The sequence below is a fragment of the Ambystoma mexicanum genome, chromosome 1q (assembly GCF_040938575.1).
Source record: "Ambystoma mexicanum isolate Mex_15411 chromosome 1q, UKY_AmexF1_1, whole genome shotgun sequence".
NCBI classification, from domain to species: Eukaryota; Metazoa; Chordata; class Amphibia; order Caudata; family Ambystomatidae; genus Ambystoma; species Ambystoma mexicanum.
The window spans coordinates 464,463,344-464,477,658 of record NC_090922.1 but is presented as its reverse complement, the minus strand read 5'-3'; positions in this window follow the sequence as shown (position 1 = coordinate 464,477,658).

The window sequence follows — 14,315 nt, the reverse complement described above, 5'->3', positions numbered from 1 at the left end:
GAGTAAGTGGTGCATCAGTACGGGAGATCGGGGAAGAGAGCGCCCCCCAACGTGGCAAGGTGACTCGATAATAGGTAATTAGGAGGGGGCAGATGTCACAGGCCGCCCCCGGGCCAGTTCATGTAGCAGATGGGTCACAGGCTGATGGGTCCGGGGGGTGGTGTAGCCGGAGACGGGATCAGCCAGGGAGTAGGGAGGGCACCACCTCTCAGGGTATCAGGATAGAAGAGGAATGGAGTTGCAGCCACCAGATAGGGCCAAGTGTAGTGCCCGAAAACATGGGGAGGGCTCCAACGTGGGTGATGGCCCACGGTGATTCAGAGACGCCGATACGCCGCCCAAGGCCGCCGGGAAAGTGGAGCTCCGGAGGGGCTGTCAGCAGGATAGGTGTAACGGAGATCAGGGGCCCGGGGGTAACTCACCACCCGGAGCCAGGAGCGGAGGACCGGTCCAAGTCAGCACACCGCCTGGGATGGGGCAGCGGAGCGAAACGCTCTCGAGTCCAGCGAAGATTCAGGGGCGCAGGCTGTAGCGCCGAGCAGCCACTCGCTCGTAAGGTAGAAAGAGCGGTCGCGTCGGGCGGGAAGGACGCCCCTCCCCCACAGGAGGCCTCAAGCCACGGGACACGGCTGCGATTCTCCGGAGCTCAGAACGGGATCGGAGGAAGCACACGCTCCCGTCACACCCGCGGCGGCTCGTAGCCCCGCAGCGGCAGAGGTCCGGGGGACGGGAAGCGACCGGCGGGTGTCTCGTCACATCAGCTTTCACCTCCGTCGGATGGCTATGTATATCGCCGAGGCAAACAGGAGGATTTCTGCAAGAAGGGCGCCTCACGGCTCGGAGAAGATCAGAAGGCGGCCATCTTCACTGAGCGCAACAGCGCCCCTTTGGCTGCCTTTTATTTCAGAGCGGCTTCACTACTTTGGAACTCTGCCTTCTTCCACTTCTTACTGTTGGTTCAGCCGACGCCACACCTGACAGCGGTCTCTCCAGCCTCCTTCCCACATCAGGTGCGTTGTGCTTCTTAGGGAACATTCTGTATGGTATACTCTGTTCTAGTGACTGTACTGTTCTTACTTTTATGGGTCTTGTCCCTGCTTCCTCATTGTATTCTGTTCTCGCCCATGCTGCGTCTGGCTACGGCTGATACTTCCTTACCTTTCCATCCCTTACTTTGCTTGGACTTTAGTATCCAGAAACAGTTGCTGCACACTGGACATTCTCTGTTACTCCTATTCAAACCGGATACTTAAGGAGACCTTCTCCAGTGGACACGCCTTCCTTCCAAATACCATCCAGGTTTTTTTTAATGTCATCAGCTTTTTCCCCATCCTGTGCTGCGCAGGGGGAGGGTCATTCTTGTTGCTCACTGTTCCTCAGTGCAACGACAGTGGTAAGTTCCCGGAACAGACCCTACCTTTTCACAAAGAAGGGAACACCTGACAAGACCACCGCAGAGCCTTCCGTATCTGACCTCTCATCCAGTGTCAGCGACACTGAATCACAGGTGAGAACCCTGTGGCTTGACAATTGCACCGGTTGAACTCCTTCCTTCAGTATCACAAATCCTAAAAAAAATATAAAAATAAAAATTGAAAATACAGATATACTATTTAATACTCCCAATGTTACAGCAGAAGCTACCTGTACCACACCTCATCAATTTAATTCACCATGCCAAACACCAAAAGTCACCAAACTAAAAAGAATAAAAAGCACTCATTCTAAATTTGAATGTGTTCCAAAAGTGCAAACTTCACCTATTCAAATAGAAATGCTACCTACATTGTCTATTATCAGTTCTAACACCATTTCAATAATGGAAAGTAATGTTACACAAAATAAGACAAAAGATACATCACCTAATACTAAAGATACCACTATTTCAACAGTTCAAAGACCACACATTTCCAAAAATAACACAAATGCATTCCCTACTACTAGTACTATTTCAAAGGGACAAACGGTCACTATAGAAACTGCAAAACAAGATGTACTACCTAAGACTAGCACAATTTCAACTTTCTTTCAGCCAAAGAAACAACAAAATACATTGTAGCACTTTGACTACTTGGATTTCAAAAAGTAAAACCTCTCATATACCTAAAAGTACAAGTGATTTGCCAATGCCAACTCATTTAACATCATCATAACAACAACTTTAAACCTCTTCTGTTTCAAGTCGTAGTATTTTAACAAGTAAAACTGGTGTTGCCCACAAAATAAAAAAGATCATTTACCTATTACTGAAACTTCCTGAACTTATACATTGAAAAGTTAAAAACCTACAAAATCACAGAAACACATCCTTACTTCTGACAGTAATACAAGCATTTCAGGAAGTGTTATTACCACAACCAAACACTACGATAACACCAATATAACTGCCTCTGGAAACATTCCATTAGGCAACTTAAGGTATTGGATTTGGTACTACATTGAAACTCCTGAATCAGATGATGTGCAGAATGTTACTCAAGTAAGTTGCACCATCTGCAATGCAATTTTAAAAAGGGGTAACCCTAAAAATATAATTTAGGGAATTCAGGACTGTTAGTACATATGTGAAATAAACATTAGCAGATATATCATTAAAATGTTTATAAAAATAAAACCAGAGAAACGTCAATAAAAACAGTTTCACTATAAATACAATTAAAAAACAGAATACCAAAATAAAACCTATGGAAAGTGTGACAGTATAAAAGGGACATGAACCTGTACCTTCCAATGTTGCCAAAACATGAAAAGTTGGTGATTATGTGTCACTTCTAACTTTACCAACTATTGATCCAGAGTAGTGGGTGAGGTGACAAGCCTTGTTGGTAGTTGGCGCTGGCAGTTCGTGGTTGCTCACTTTCTGTGCGGTTTGTCTTGGTACCAGTTATACGTGAGTGAGTGGAGAATGTAGACACATCAGTCAAGGTTGTTTCTGTACATGCTTTTTAATGTACTCAATAACACGTGACAAATTCTGGCAATATTTGCCATATGATTGGAACAAAATAGCTGATGCGCGTTTCGACCGTAGCCTTTATTAAGGCTGACACAAGTTAGGTGACATGGATGCCAGATGAAAGATGTTGAGGTCCGAGCGCCTTCCTGTTGAGGGTGCCTGCTGCGTGCTGGATAGCTGATCTCAGAGAGTTTCTCTTTAGCGCCGTCCGACGTGGTCACGGACCTCGATATCTTTCATCTGGCATTCATGTCACCTGACTTGTCTCAGCCTTGATAAAGACTATGGTCGAAACGCGCGTCGGCTCTTCTGTCACGTGTTATTGAATACATTAAAAAGCATGTACAGAAACAACCTTGACTGATGTGTCTACATTCTCCACTCACTCACATATAACTGGTACCAAGACAAACTGCACAGAAAGTGGACAACCACGAACTGCCAGCGCCAACTACCAACAAGGCTTGTCACCTCACCCAGTACGTAAACTCCTGAGAACCCTGGAGTTTGGTTCTCTGACAAACCATGTGCCAGGCTGCAGGCAACAATCTAACTCAAAACTAAAACGTTGCGCAGGGGACCGGTCTTCCCAACCAAAACTCCAACCCTTCTGAACACATATTGATCCAGAGTATGCTTATTCTTTTTTAGGCTTCTTAAAATGTGGAACAATAATTGCAGTAGGAGAAAGAAGTGCTGCTATTTGTCTGCAAAAATTTAAGTATAATCAATTGAGACATATTTTTTAAAAGTAAATATTTATTAAAACCAGGTTTTTTATACAATATAGCATAAATATCGAAGTAAATATTTGCACTTTAAAATGTGTACTTTCTTGCATAATTATAAATGTGGGCCATTTCTTTTTAATAATAATGAATGTATCACAATAGAATATTTGTATATTTTCAAACAAAATGAAATGATATTTAAACAAAATATATATAAATCCCTCCATAAAAAACATCTTTTTCAAAACACTTAAAAACATATCAGTCTGATCTACCAAAGAAGTTACGATTCATAAGTCCAACGTACCACCTATTCATGAAAAGCACTCAGAAATAAAACAAAGAAAGGCAGCAGTCAAGAAAAAGACTGTGGGCCTCATTACACGGTAGGCGGTAAACCATGGTGCTATTAGCACCATGGTTGCCGCCGGTACCATACCGGTACCACCATGGAGAAAAGGGGAATTACTACCCCATTCCAAGGTTGGCGGGGCGGTAATTCCTCCTTTCTCCATGGCCCTTCCCCATTCCCATTTTTGCCCCATAGGGCATAATGGGAATGGGGAAGGAGCTAATTACGGTACCGCAAATTGCAGTACCGTAATTAGCACCAGGGTCCCTTTGCGGGTCCCAACTTTAACGGCTGGTCTACACCAGCCGTTAAGGTCGGGTCCTGCAAAGGGACCTTGTAGTAGGCGGTACCCTTACCGGTGACCGTTAACCCTTACCGCCTTCCGTGTAATGAGGCCCTGTATGTCAAAGCAGAACCTCCAACAAAGGTGGAATTTATGCAAAGGTGAAAAGGCGTAATGAACCCTCAGAACACATAAATAGAAATTTCAATGCAAAACAATTACCAAAACATTTTACAACTACATTCACAATCACCACCAAGCCACCAGAGAGCAGAGAGGACACATAAAACCCAGCAGATGCCTGCAGCACACCACAGAACACATCAAGCACACATACTGCCACATCATACGTGCAACCAATACAACCAGCTCAAAAACAAATTATACCACCAAGCAAAACACACAAACAGTGCTAACAGACAAGACACACCTAAACTCCCCCAACACACACACAGCTGCAGAACATCCTATGCAGGCAGGAACAAACCAACCACCACAGCGATGATGCAGATGAGCACACACAGCATGACACCACACAAACCCATATACAGGCATGTAGCACCACTCCATGCCCCCATTCAGGGAAATGTATCCCTGTGATTTGGCGAAAGCGCTCTATGCACAGCAATTGCATGACACTGCAGTCACAGTCGCTGCCACACCCCAGCTGAGGAGGAGGGGATGGAGGGAGCAGATCTCTCGCACTAGGGTTACCCTCTTTGCTACGAAGGGCCCAGAGATCTACGGAAGATATTGCTTCCCTCCACACATCATCAAGCGCATGTTGCAGGAGTAGGAGGGTGCTTTACACCCCATCACCACGTGGTCACATGCCATTGGGGCACATGCGAAGCTCCTGGACGTCATGCATTTCTTCGCCACTGGCTCATTCCAGATAACCAGTGACATCAATGCAGGTATCTTCAAGACCATGCAGTCATGCACCATGCAGCAGGTTGCGTCATGCATCATTTCATGCAGCCGATGTCATGTCCACGTGCCCTCAACCCAAGATGAATAGAGATGGGTGACTCACGCATTTTACGCAGTGCACAGATTCGCCGAGGTCATCAGTTCCATGGACTGCACCCATGTCGCACTATACCCTCCCTCCCCCAGAACAGAGCGGCACCACTGGCACTACATCAACACCCAACTGTTCTGCGGTGCTGGTGACCTCTTCATGGACGTGTATGGCAATTACCCGGCTCCATCCATGAAAGCCACATATTCAGAATTTACAGCATCCATGCGTCGTACACTACAGGGACATGTGGCTGATAGATAAGTACACAAACTCCCACCATGTTCCACCACACACATGCATCTATGCATCCACACACAGGTGCATAGCCACATGATCATCACAACACGTGCATGCTATCACTGGGTCCACACAAAGACAGCTAGCACACATCCAACACCAAAAATGAAGGAACACCCAATGTGCAGTAACACAATTGATACCCTTTCTCATGCAACTGATGCCGGTTATCCATTGCTGACCTACCTCATGACACCCTGCAGGTGGGCCACCACCCCACAGCAACAAAGGTAAAATACGGCACACAGGGCCACCAGGGGCATCATGAAGTGGTCCATAGGTCTCCGGAAGTCATGATTCAGGGGCCTGAACCACTCAGCGGTATTCTTCTGTACAGACCACATGTTGTGTGCGACATCATACATGCCTGTTGCATCCTGCATAATATCGCAGTGTGCAAAGGTGTACATGCAGACCTAGTACCTGACCTCAGGCAAGAGTCACAGGCCAGGCCACCAACTCAGGGGGAGACCAGTATGACAGCAGCGTGAGTGATGGAGCAGGTGGTCAACAGCTTTTTCACATGACCATGCATGATGCTTGCTGCTCCAGTATGGTCCTCTTTGAGCAGGCTAAGCAGGCTGTCTTGTCTGCGTAGGCTTAAGGCTCCCCGGGACAGCTGGACCTGCGCGTCCTCCTTGTCTCTGCATCTCAGCTGGTGTGGTGGCGCTGGCTGCACCTGATGTAGCTCCAGCACCACGTTTCTCTGTGGCACTCTCACTGCTAGATGTGCTGTGCTAGCCTTAGCCTACAAACCTACTGTGCAGCTTTCTCTCACATTATTCATATGTGTTTTACTAATTTTTCTAGGACCTGATGTGAGAAGCAGGACTTTATCTCCCCATATTTGTTTAACTTGTGTTTGTTATACTTGATTTGTTTGATCCATGTTTTTTTGTGCCTGATTTGATATTAGCATATTAAACCTCTTTCTTTTTGCACATTGCTTTATTTCAGGGTGTTTCATTTTATTTTGCTTTATTTCTCAGTGCTTCATTGATTTATTTTGCCTAGGATTTTTGTTTTGAGAAGCAGGCATTTATCACCCCTATTTATTTCATTTTCCTCTTATCATGCTCTCTCCTACAAAGGCTGATCCTATTGCCTTATTGATAGCAAGATGAAGACATCTGAGCATAACATTGCCTCTTAAAGGTCCCAGCCCTCGCCTTTCTCCTAGACTGACCTCCACCATTGTCAATTACTACTTGTTTTTAAATCTGACGCCCAAAACTATTAGTGCATCTCCAATTAAGACAACCAGTGGATCTGGAAATTACTCTGATGGTTACACAGTTATGTTGCCAGCTGTTCTGCCATTACAGGACAGCAGCATGGCTAATGTTACGAAACCTCCATACACTATGTCTACCAGTGAGTCAGCACCTGCTAACGTGAATACCATATATAGTGGCACTTATAATATTTCTCCTGTTGTGCTTAGCTCTGTTTGTCGATCAACAACTGTGTCATGTGCTCCATTGCTACATCGATGGAGTGGACACACTGCCTCCGTCACAGAACTACACACCTGATACACATGGATTCCCATGTGCATCATGACAAAGATGCAATGACGAGCTGTGCAAATGTGCTCACGTTGAGAAATGAGCATACATTGTACCCATGAGTATGCCTTCCGAATGCCATGGCAAAGAAGACACCCGCCATAACAATGTGCAGAATAGAGCCGACATCGTCCTGCACAGCACAACCTACATAGTCGCAAAGTACACTCACATGACAAAATGGACATGAGTCATGGATGGCCCAAGATGAAGTGCATTGAATGGCAGAGTGTTGACCACAATAGTGAAAAAGGTACACACAGACATGCTCCGGTTACATATCCATGTAAGTGCAGGTGCAGGTGAATTAAACAAAACAGTGAAGAAGTTGTGCATATAGGGATTAAGTGGTGTGTCTTGGTGCGTGTGACAGCCAAATTGTCTAAGTTTGGATGTATTTACTGAGCGAAAGCGGATGTTGTGTGGTGTATGTGGAGTGTCGTAAGTTAAACCATATAGTTGATGGTGTAAGTATGGTGCATGATGCAGGTATGATGCAGGTATGTTTGTGAGTGACGTTGTGATGGCAGGGATGTTTGGAGAAGGTGCGTGTGTGCACGAGTATAACAATCATGGGTGGTATGTTCACATATTTGTGAAGTTTGACTTTATTTTTTCCTTGGCGCATTCACTTACGCTAGCGTGAGTTCAACCAACCTGAGTTATATGGGATATTTTTGGTTGTATGTGCTTTTTTCTTAGTGAATCAGGCCTGACTTACTCCTGATTTTATGCACAGTGTGACATCCACTGATATACTGTGTCTGACTTAGTAAATATGCCGATTTGGTCATTATTTAGACTACACATACGACTAAATGGCTTTTCATCTAACTTACACATGAAAAGGTTGTAGTTAGTAAATCGGGCCTGTTTATGTGTGTAACATAATAACTTATAATAATACTTAATTAAAACTACATTCAATTATAAAATTAAAAGGAACATATATTAACATATATTAAATATCAATAACGTATAACTATGAAATACACCCAAACATGTTTTGTACATACTCGCATGTACTATATAACAAACCTTCAATTATATTAAATAAATAATATGGCCCCAGAAAAATCCTATTTTTTTCAATACACAATTAAATTAATTATCATTTATACAATTTAAATTTAATACAAAACATATGAGATGATTTTAAATGTTAATAACACAAAAGAATAAACAAAAAAGTCTACTTTTAAATACTTCCTCAATTTCTGGCACTTTTTGTAATGATAACAAGAAAAATTTGAACAAGTACATAAAAGCATTCATATTATAACTTTGAGAACCTTTGGTATTTTTCAAAAAGCTATTATCTATACTAAAAGTGAAAATGTGTGGGTTTGTGGCTGGGTTTGTGGCTTGGCGAAGTGTTGTTCCTGATACAATGCCACACTGTTTCACCAATGTACACCACATTTTGCATAGTTACCTGTTCGGACCCTCTCGGTATTACTGGCTACATGACATTTGGACACCCCATCCCTTTCCCCGGATTTCAGCCCCTTCACACATGAGATGGTTGCCTGAAATAGGCGAAACATCAATGTGATCGTATGTGATCAATGTGATCGTAGGACCGGTCCTCAACCCTATAATGCATGGTTTCTGGGACCTTTACTCGGCAATGCACTGCAGCGAACTGCACCACGCCAGGGTGAGGCAACAGGTGTGGAGAGAGCACAGTAGGTCCCATTATGCAGCAGCACACCAACACTTGCTTCCCCCCAACGTCTGCTCCAGGGTATGTCAGGCAGCCACCCAGGCCCATTCTCAGTGCAGTTTACTTCAGAGTGCAAAGCACATCAAGCAATAAGCAAATCACAACAGAGACCTACAGGAATTTTGATTTTCAACAATTGATGACAGTGTTGCATTTCTGTCCACAGAGCCCGTTCAGAGAACAGGTACTTTTTGCTAGTACATAAATAAAATCTAATAGAAATTTTTCAAATTAGAATTTTGATTTTTTTTATTTGCCTCTTTTTCAGTTTTTTATTAAAATTAAAGGTAAGGGACATTTTAAAGGCCTGATGTGGCGGCTATCACACAAATGTAATTTACATTTTCATAAATATTAATAATTGACATTTTACCCAACTACATAAAAAACAAAACACAATAAAATAAATGATAACACAATAATTTACTAAATATAATAGCACTTTAAAAATGTTTATGAATAATTACAAAACCGTACAAAAAAACTGTGTATAATATTATGGGGTCGATTCATGGAAATAATGTGCGCCGAAAATTCCCGCGCAGAGGTGCCAAAACGTGTGAATCGCAGTGCAAGTGCGAAAATGGCAGTGCAAGTGCGAAAATCGCAGGGAAACCAGCGCACAGCGATTCATGGAAGTCCGTGCGCGAGAAAAACATTGGATGTGCGCTAAAAATGGGCGCCGCGCACGCCGGCGCACAGGTCATCCAACAGCGTACGCCACGGTCACTGCGAAATCGCACATAGCGCGGCGCACATCACAAAAGTAGGCGGAACATGGGGCGTAACACTCAGAATGGGGAACAACGCATGAAAATATGGGCGTCACGGGGGAAGTACAGGAGGCAAGTGCGCGGAACGCCCACACGCTCGCCTACAACCCGTATTCATGGAATCCAATAGGGCAAACCAGCACATGGTCAAAGACGCGCACAGGGCCAAACAAGTACGCCACAAGAAAGCAGGCGGTACCGTCCCTGCGCCTGAAAAAAATGTGCGCCAAAATGTGTGATAATAAAAAGCACCCATATACAGCCATGATGAATGGTCCATACAGTGGCCCTCTAGGACAAATGAGGTGCAAAGGGGTACCGACAAACACGGACACCCACTGTGTGAAAAATAGCATGTGCGTGTGTACCTGGGTGTGCGGGAAGTCCCACACGCGATTGCCCTGGGTACGTGTACTTCGGGGTACGCGGGAAGTTCCACACGCGATTGGCCTGGGTACGTGTACTTCGGGATGCGCAGGAAGTTCCACACGCGATTGGCCTGGGTACGTGTACTTCGGGGTACGCGGGAAGTCCCACACGCGATTGGCCTGGGTACGTGTACTTCGGGGTACGCGGGAAGTTCCACACGCGATTGGCCTGGGTACATGTACTTCGGGATGCGCGGGAAGTTCCACACGCGATTGGCCTGGGTACGTGTACTTCGGGGTGCGCGGGAAGTCCCACACGCGATTGGCCCGGGTACGTGTGTTTCAGGGTGCGTGGGAAGTACCACACGCGATTGGCCTGGGTAGGTGTACTACGGGGTGCGCGGGAAGTTCCACACACGATTGGCCTGGGTACGTGTACTAGAGGGAGCGTGGGAAGTTCCACACGCGATTGGCCTAGGTACATGAATTCCGAGGTGCGCGGGAAGATTCACACGCGATTTCAGCAGGGTACGTGTATTTCGGTGGTGCCGGGGAATGCTACACGTGATTTGGCCATGTGGGTCCTCCCAGGTGTTCCCTCTACACCCTCCACGGCCCCTGCAGGCAGCCCACACCACAGGGTACTACCCTGCACCCCTGCTCATGTCCCACGGGCAACCCATCCACCATGGCCATGCCCACCAGCCAACCCACATGTCACCTTGCACTACTGATCACCAACACATGTCTCCCATCACCCGCACCCCCCTGCCACCAGGGGCAGCCTCCACCAGGCCCCCACTCATGTCTCCCACCACCCCCAACCCCCAGCAGTGCAGGGGCAGCCTCCACCAGGCCCCCACTCATGTCTCCCATCACCTCCACCCCCCAGCAGTGCAGGGGCAGCCTCCACCAGGCTCCCACACATGTCCCCCTGCACCCCCACCCCCCAGCCACCAGGGGCAGCCTCCACCAGGCCCCCACTCATGTCCCCTATCACCCCCACCCCCCAGCAGTGCAGGGGCAGCCTCCACCAGGCCCCCACTCATGTCTACCACCACCCCCACCCCCCAGCCACCAGGGGCAGCCTCCACCAGGCTCCCACCCATGTCTACCACCACCCCCACCCCCCAGCAGTGCAGGGGCAGCGTCCACCAGGCCACTACTCATGTCTACCACCACACCCACCCCCCAGCCACCAGGGGCAGCCTCCACCAGGCCCCCACTCATGTCTACCACCACCCCCACTCCCCAGCCACCAGGGGCAGCCTCCACCAGGCCCCCACCCATGTATACCCCCACCCCCCATCCACCAGGGGCAGCCTCCACCAGGCCCCCACTCATGTCTACCACCACCCCCACCCCACAGCCACCAGGGGCAGCCTCCACCAGGCCCCCACTCATGTCTACCACCACCCCCACCCCCCAGCCACCAGGGGCAGCCTCCACCAGGCCCCCACCCATGTCTACCACCACCCCCACCCCCCAGCAGTGCAGGGGCAGCCTCCACCAGGCCCCCACTCATGTCTACCACCACCCCCACCCCCCAGCCACCAGGGGCAGCCTCCACCAGGCCCCCACTCATGTCCCCTATCACCCCCACCCCCCAGAAGTGCAGGGGCAGCCTCCACCAGGCCCCCACTCATGTCCCCTATCACCCCCACCCCCCAGCAGTGCAGGGGTAGCCTCCACCAGGCCCTCACTCATGTCTACCACCACCCTCACCCCCCAGCCACCAGGGGCAGCCTCTACCAGGCCTCCAATCATGTATCCCATCACCCCCATCCCCCAGCAGTGCAGGGGAAGCCTCCACCAGGCTCCCACACATGTCCCCCTGCACCCCCACCCCCCAGCCACCAGGGGCAGCCTCCACCAGGCCCCCAATCATGTCTCCCATCACCCCCACCCCCCAGCAGTGCAGGGTCAGCCTCCACCAGGCCCCCACTCATGTCTACCACCACCCCCACCCCCCAGCCACCAGGGGCAGCCTCCACCAGGCCCCCACCCATGTCTACCACCACCCCCACCCCCCAGCCACCAGGGGCACCCTCCACCAGGCCCCCACTCATGTCTACCATCACCCCCACCCCCCAGCAGTGCAGGGGCAGCCTCCACCAGGCCCCCACTCATGTCTACCACCACCCCCACCCCCCAGCCACCAGGGGCAGCCTCCACCAGGCCCCCAAACATGTCCCCCTGCACCCCACCCCCCAGCCACCAGGGGCAGCCTCCACCAGGCCCCCACTCATGTCTACCATCACCCCCACCCCCCAGCAGTGCAGGGGCAGCCTCCACCAGGCTCCCACACATGTCCCCCTGCACCCCCACCCCCAGCCACCAGGGGCAGCCTCCACCAAGCCCCCAATCATGTCTCCCATCACCCCCACCCCCCAGCAGTGCAGGGTCAGCCTCCACCAGGCCCCCACTCATGTCTACCACCACCCCCACCCCCCAGCCACCAGGGGCAGCCTCCACCAGGCCCCCACCCATGTCTACCACCACCCCCACCCCCCAGCCACCAGGGGCACCCTCCACCAGGCCCCCACTCATGTCTCCCATCACGGACACCCACCAGCAGTGCAGGGTCAGCCTCCACCAGGCCCCCACCCATGTCTACCACCACTCCCACCCCCCAGCAGTGCAGGGGCAGCCTCCACCAGGCCCCCACCCATGTCTACCACCACCCCCATCCCCCAGCAGTACAGGGGCAGCCTCCACCAGGCCCCCACTCATATCTCCCTGCACCCCCACCCCCCAGCCACCAGGGGCAGCCTCCACCAGGCCCAGCCTCCACCAGGCCCCCACCCATGTCTACCACCACCCCCACCCCCCAGCAGTGCAGGGGCAGCCTCCAGGCCCCCACCCATGTCTACCACCACCCCCACCCCCCAGCAGTGCAGGGGCATCCTCCACCAGGCCCCCACTCATGTCCCCTATCACCCCCACCCCCCAGCAGTGCAGGGGCAGCCTCCACCAGGCCCCCACTCATGTCTCCCATCACCCCCACCCCCCAGCCACTAGGGGCAGCCTCCACCAGGCCCCCACTCATGTCCAACTCATGTCTGCCTGCACCCCCACCCCCCAGCCACCAGGGGCAGCCTCCACCAGGCCCTCACCCATGTCTACCCCCACCCCCACCCCCCAGCAGTGCAGGGGCAGCCTCCACCAGGTGCCCACCCATGTCTACCACCACCCCCACCTCCCAGCAGTGCAGGGGCAGCCTCCACCAGGCCCCCACTCATGTACTCTATCACCCCCACCCCCCAGCAGTGCAGGGGCAGCCTCCACCAGGCCCCCACTCATGTCTCCCATCACCCCACCCCCCAGCCACCAGGGGCAGCCTCCACCAGGCCCCCACTCATTTCCAACTCATGTCTCCCTGCACCCCCACCCCCCTGCCACCAGGGGCAGTCTCCACTAGGCCCCCACTCATGTCCCCTATCACCCCCACCCCCCAGCAGTGCAGGGGCAGCCTCCACCAGGCTCCCACACATGTCCCCCTGCACCCCCACCCCCCAGCCACCAGGGGCAGCCTCCACCAGGCCCCCACTCATGTCTCCCATCACCCCCACCCCCCAGCAGTGCAGGGGCAGCCTCCACCAGGCCCCCACTCATGTCTACCACCACCCCCACTCCCCAGCCACCAGGGGCAGCCTCCACCAGGCCCTCACCCATGTCTACCACCACCCCCACCACCCAGCCACCAGGGGCAGCCTCCACCAGGCCCCCACTCATGTCACCCATCACCCCCACCCCCAGCCACCAGGGGCAGCCTCCACCAGGCCCCCACCCATGTCTACCACCATCCCCACCCCCCAGCCACCAGGGGCAGCCTCCACCAGGCCCCCACCCATGTCTACCACCACCCCCACCCCCCAGCCACCAGGGGCAGCCTCCACCAGGCCCCCACTCATGTCTACCCCCACCCCCACCCCCCAGCCACCAGGGGCAGCCTCCACCAGGACCCAACCTATATCTACCACCACCCCCACCCCCCAGCAGTGCAGGGGCAGCCTCCACCAGGCCCCCACTCATGTCTACCACCACCCCCACCCCCCAGCCACCAGGGGCAGCCTCCACCAGGCCCCCACTCATGTCTCCCATCACCCCCACCTCCCAGCCACCATGGGCAGCCTCCACCAGGCCCCCACTCATGTCCAACTCATGTCTTCCTGCACCCCCACCCCCCAACCACCAGGGGCAGCCTCCACCAGGCCCCCACTCATGTCCCCTA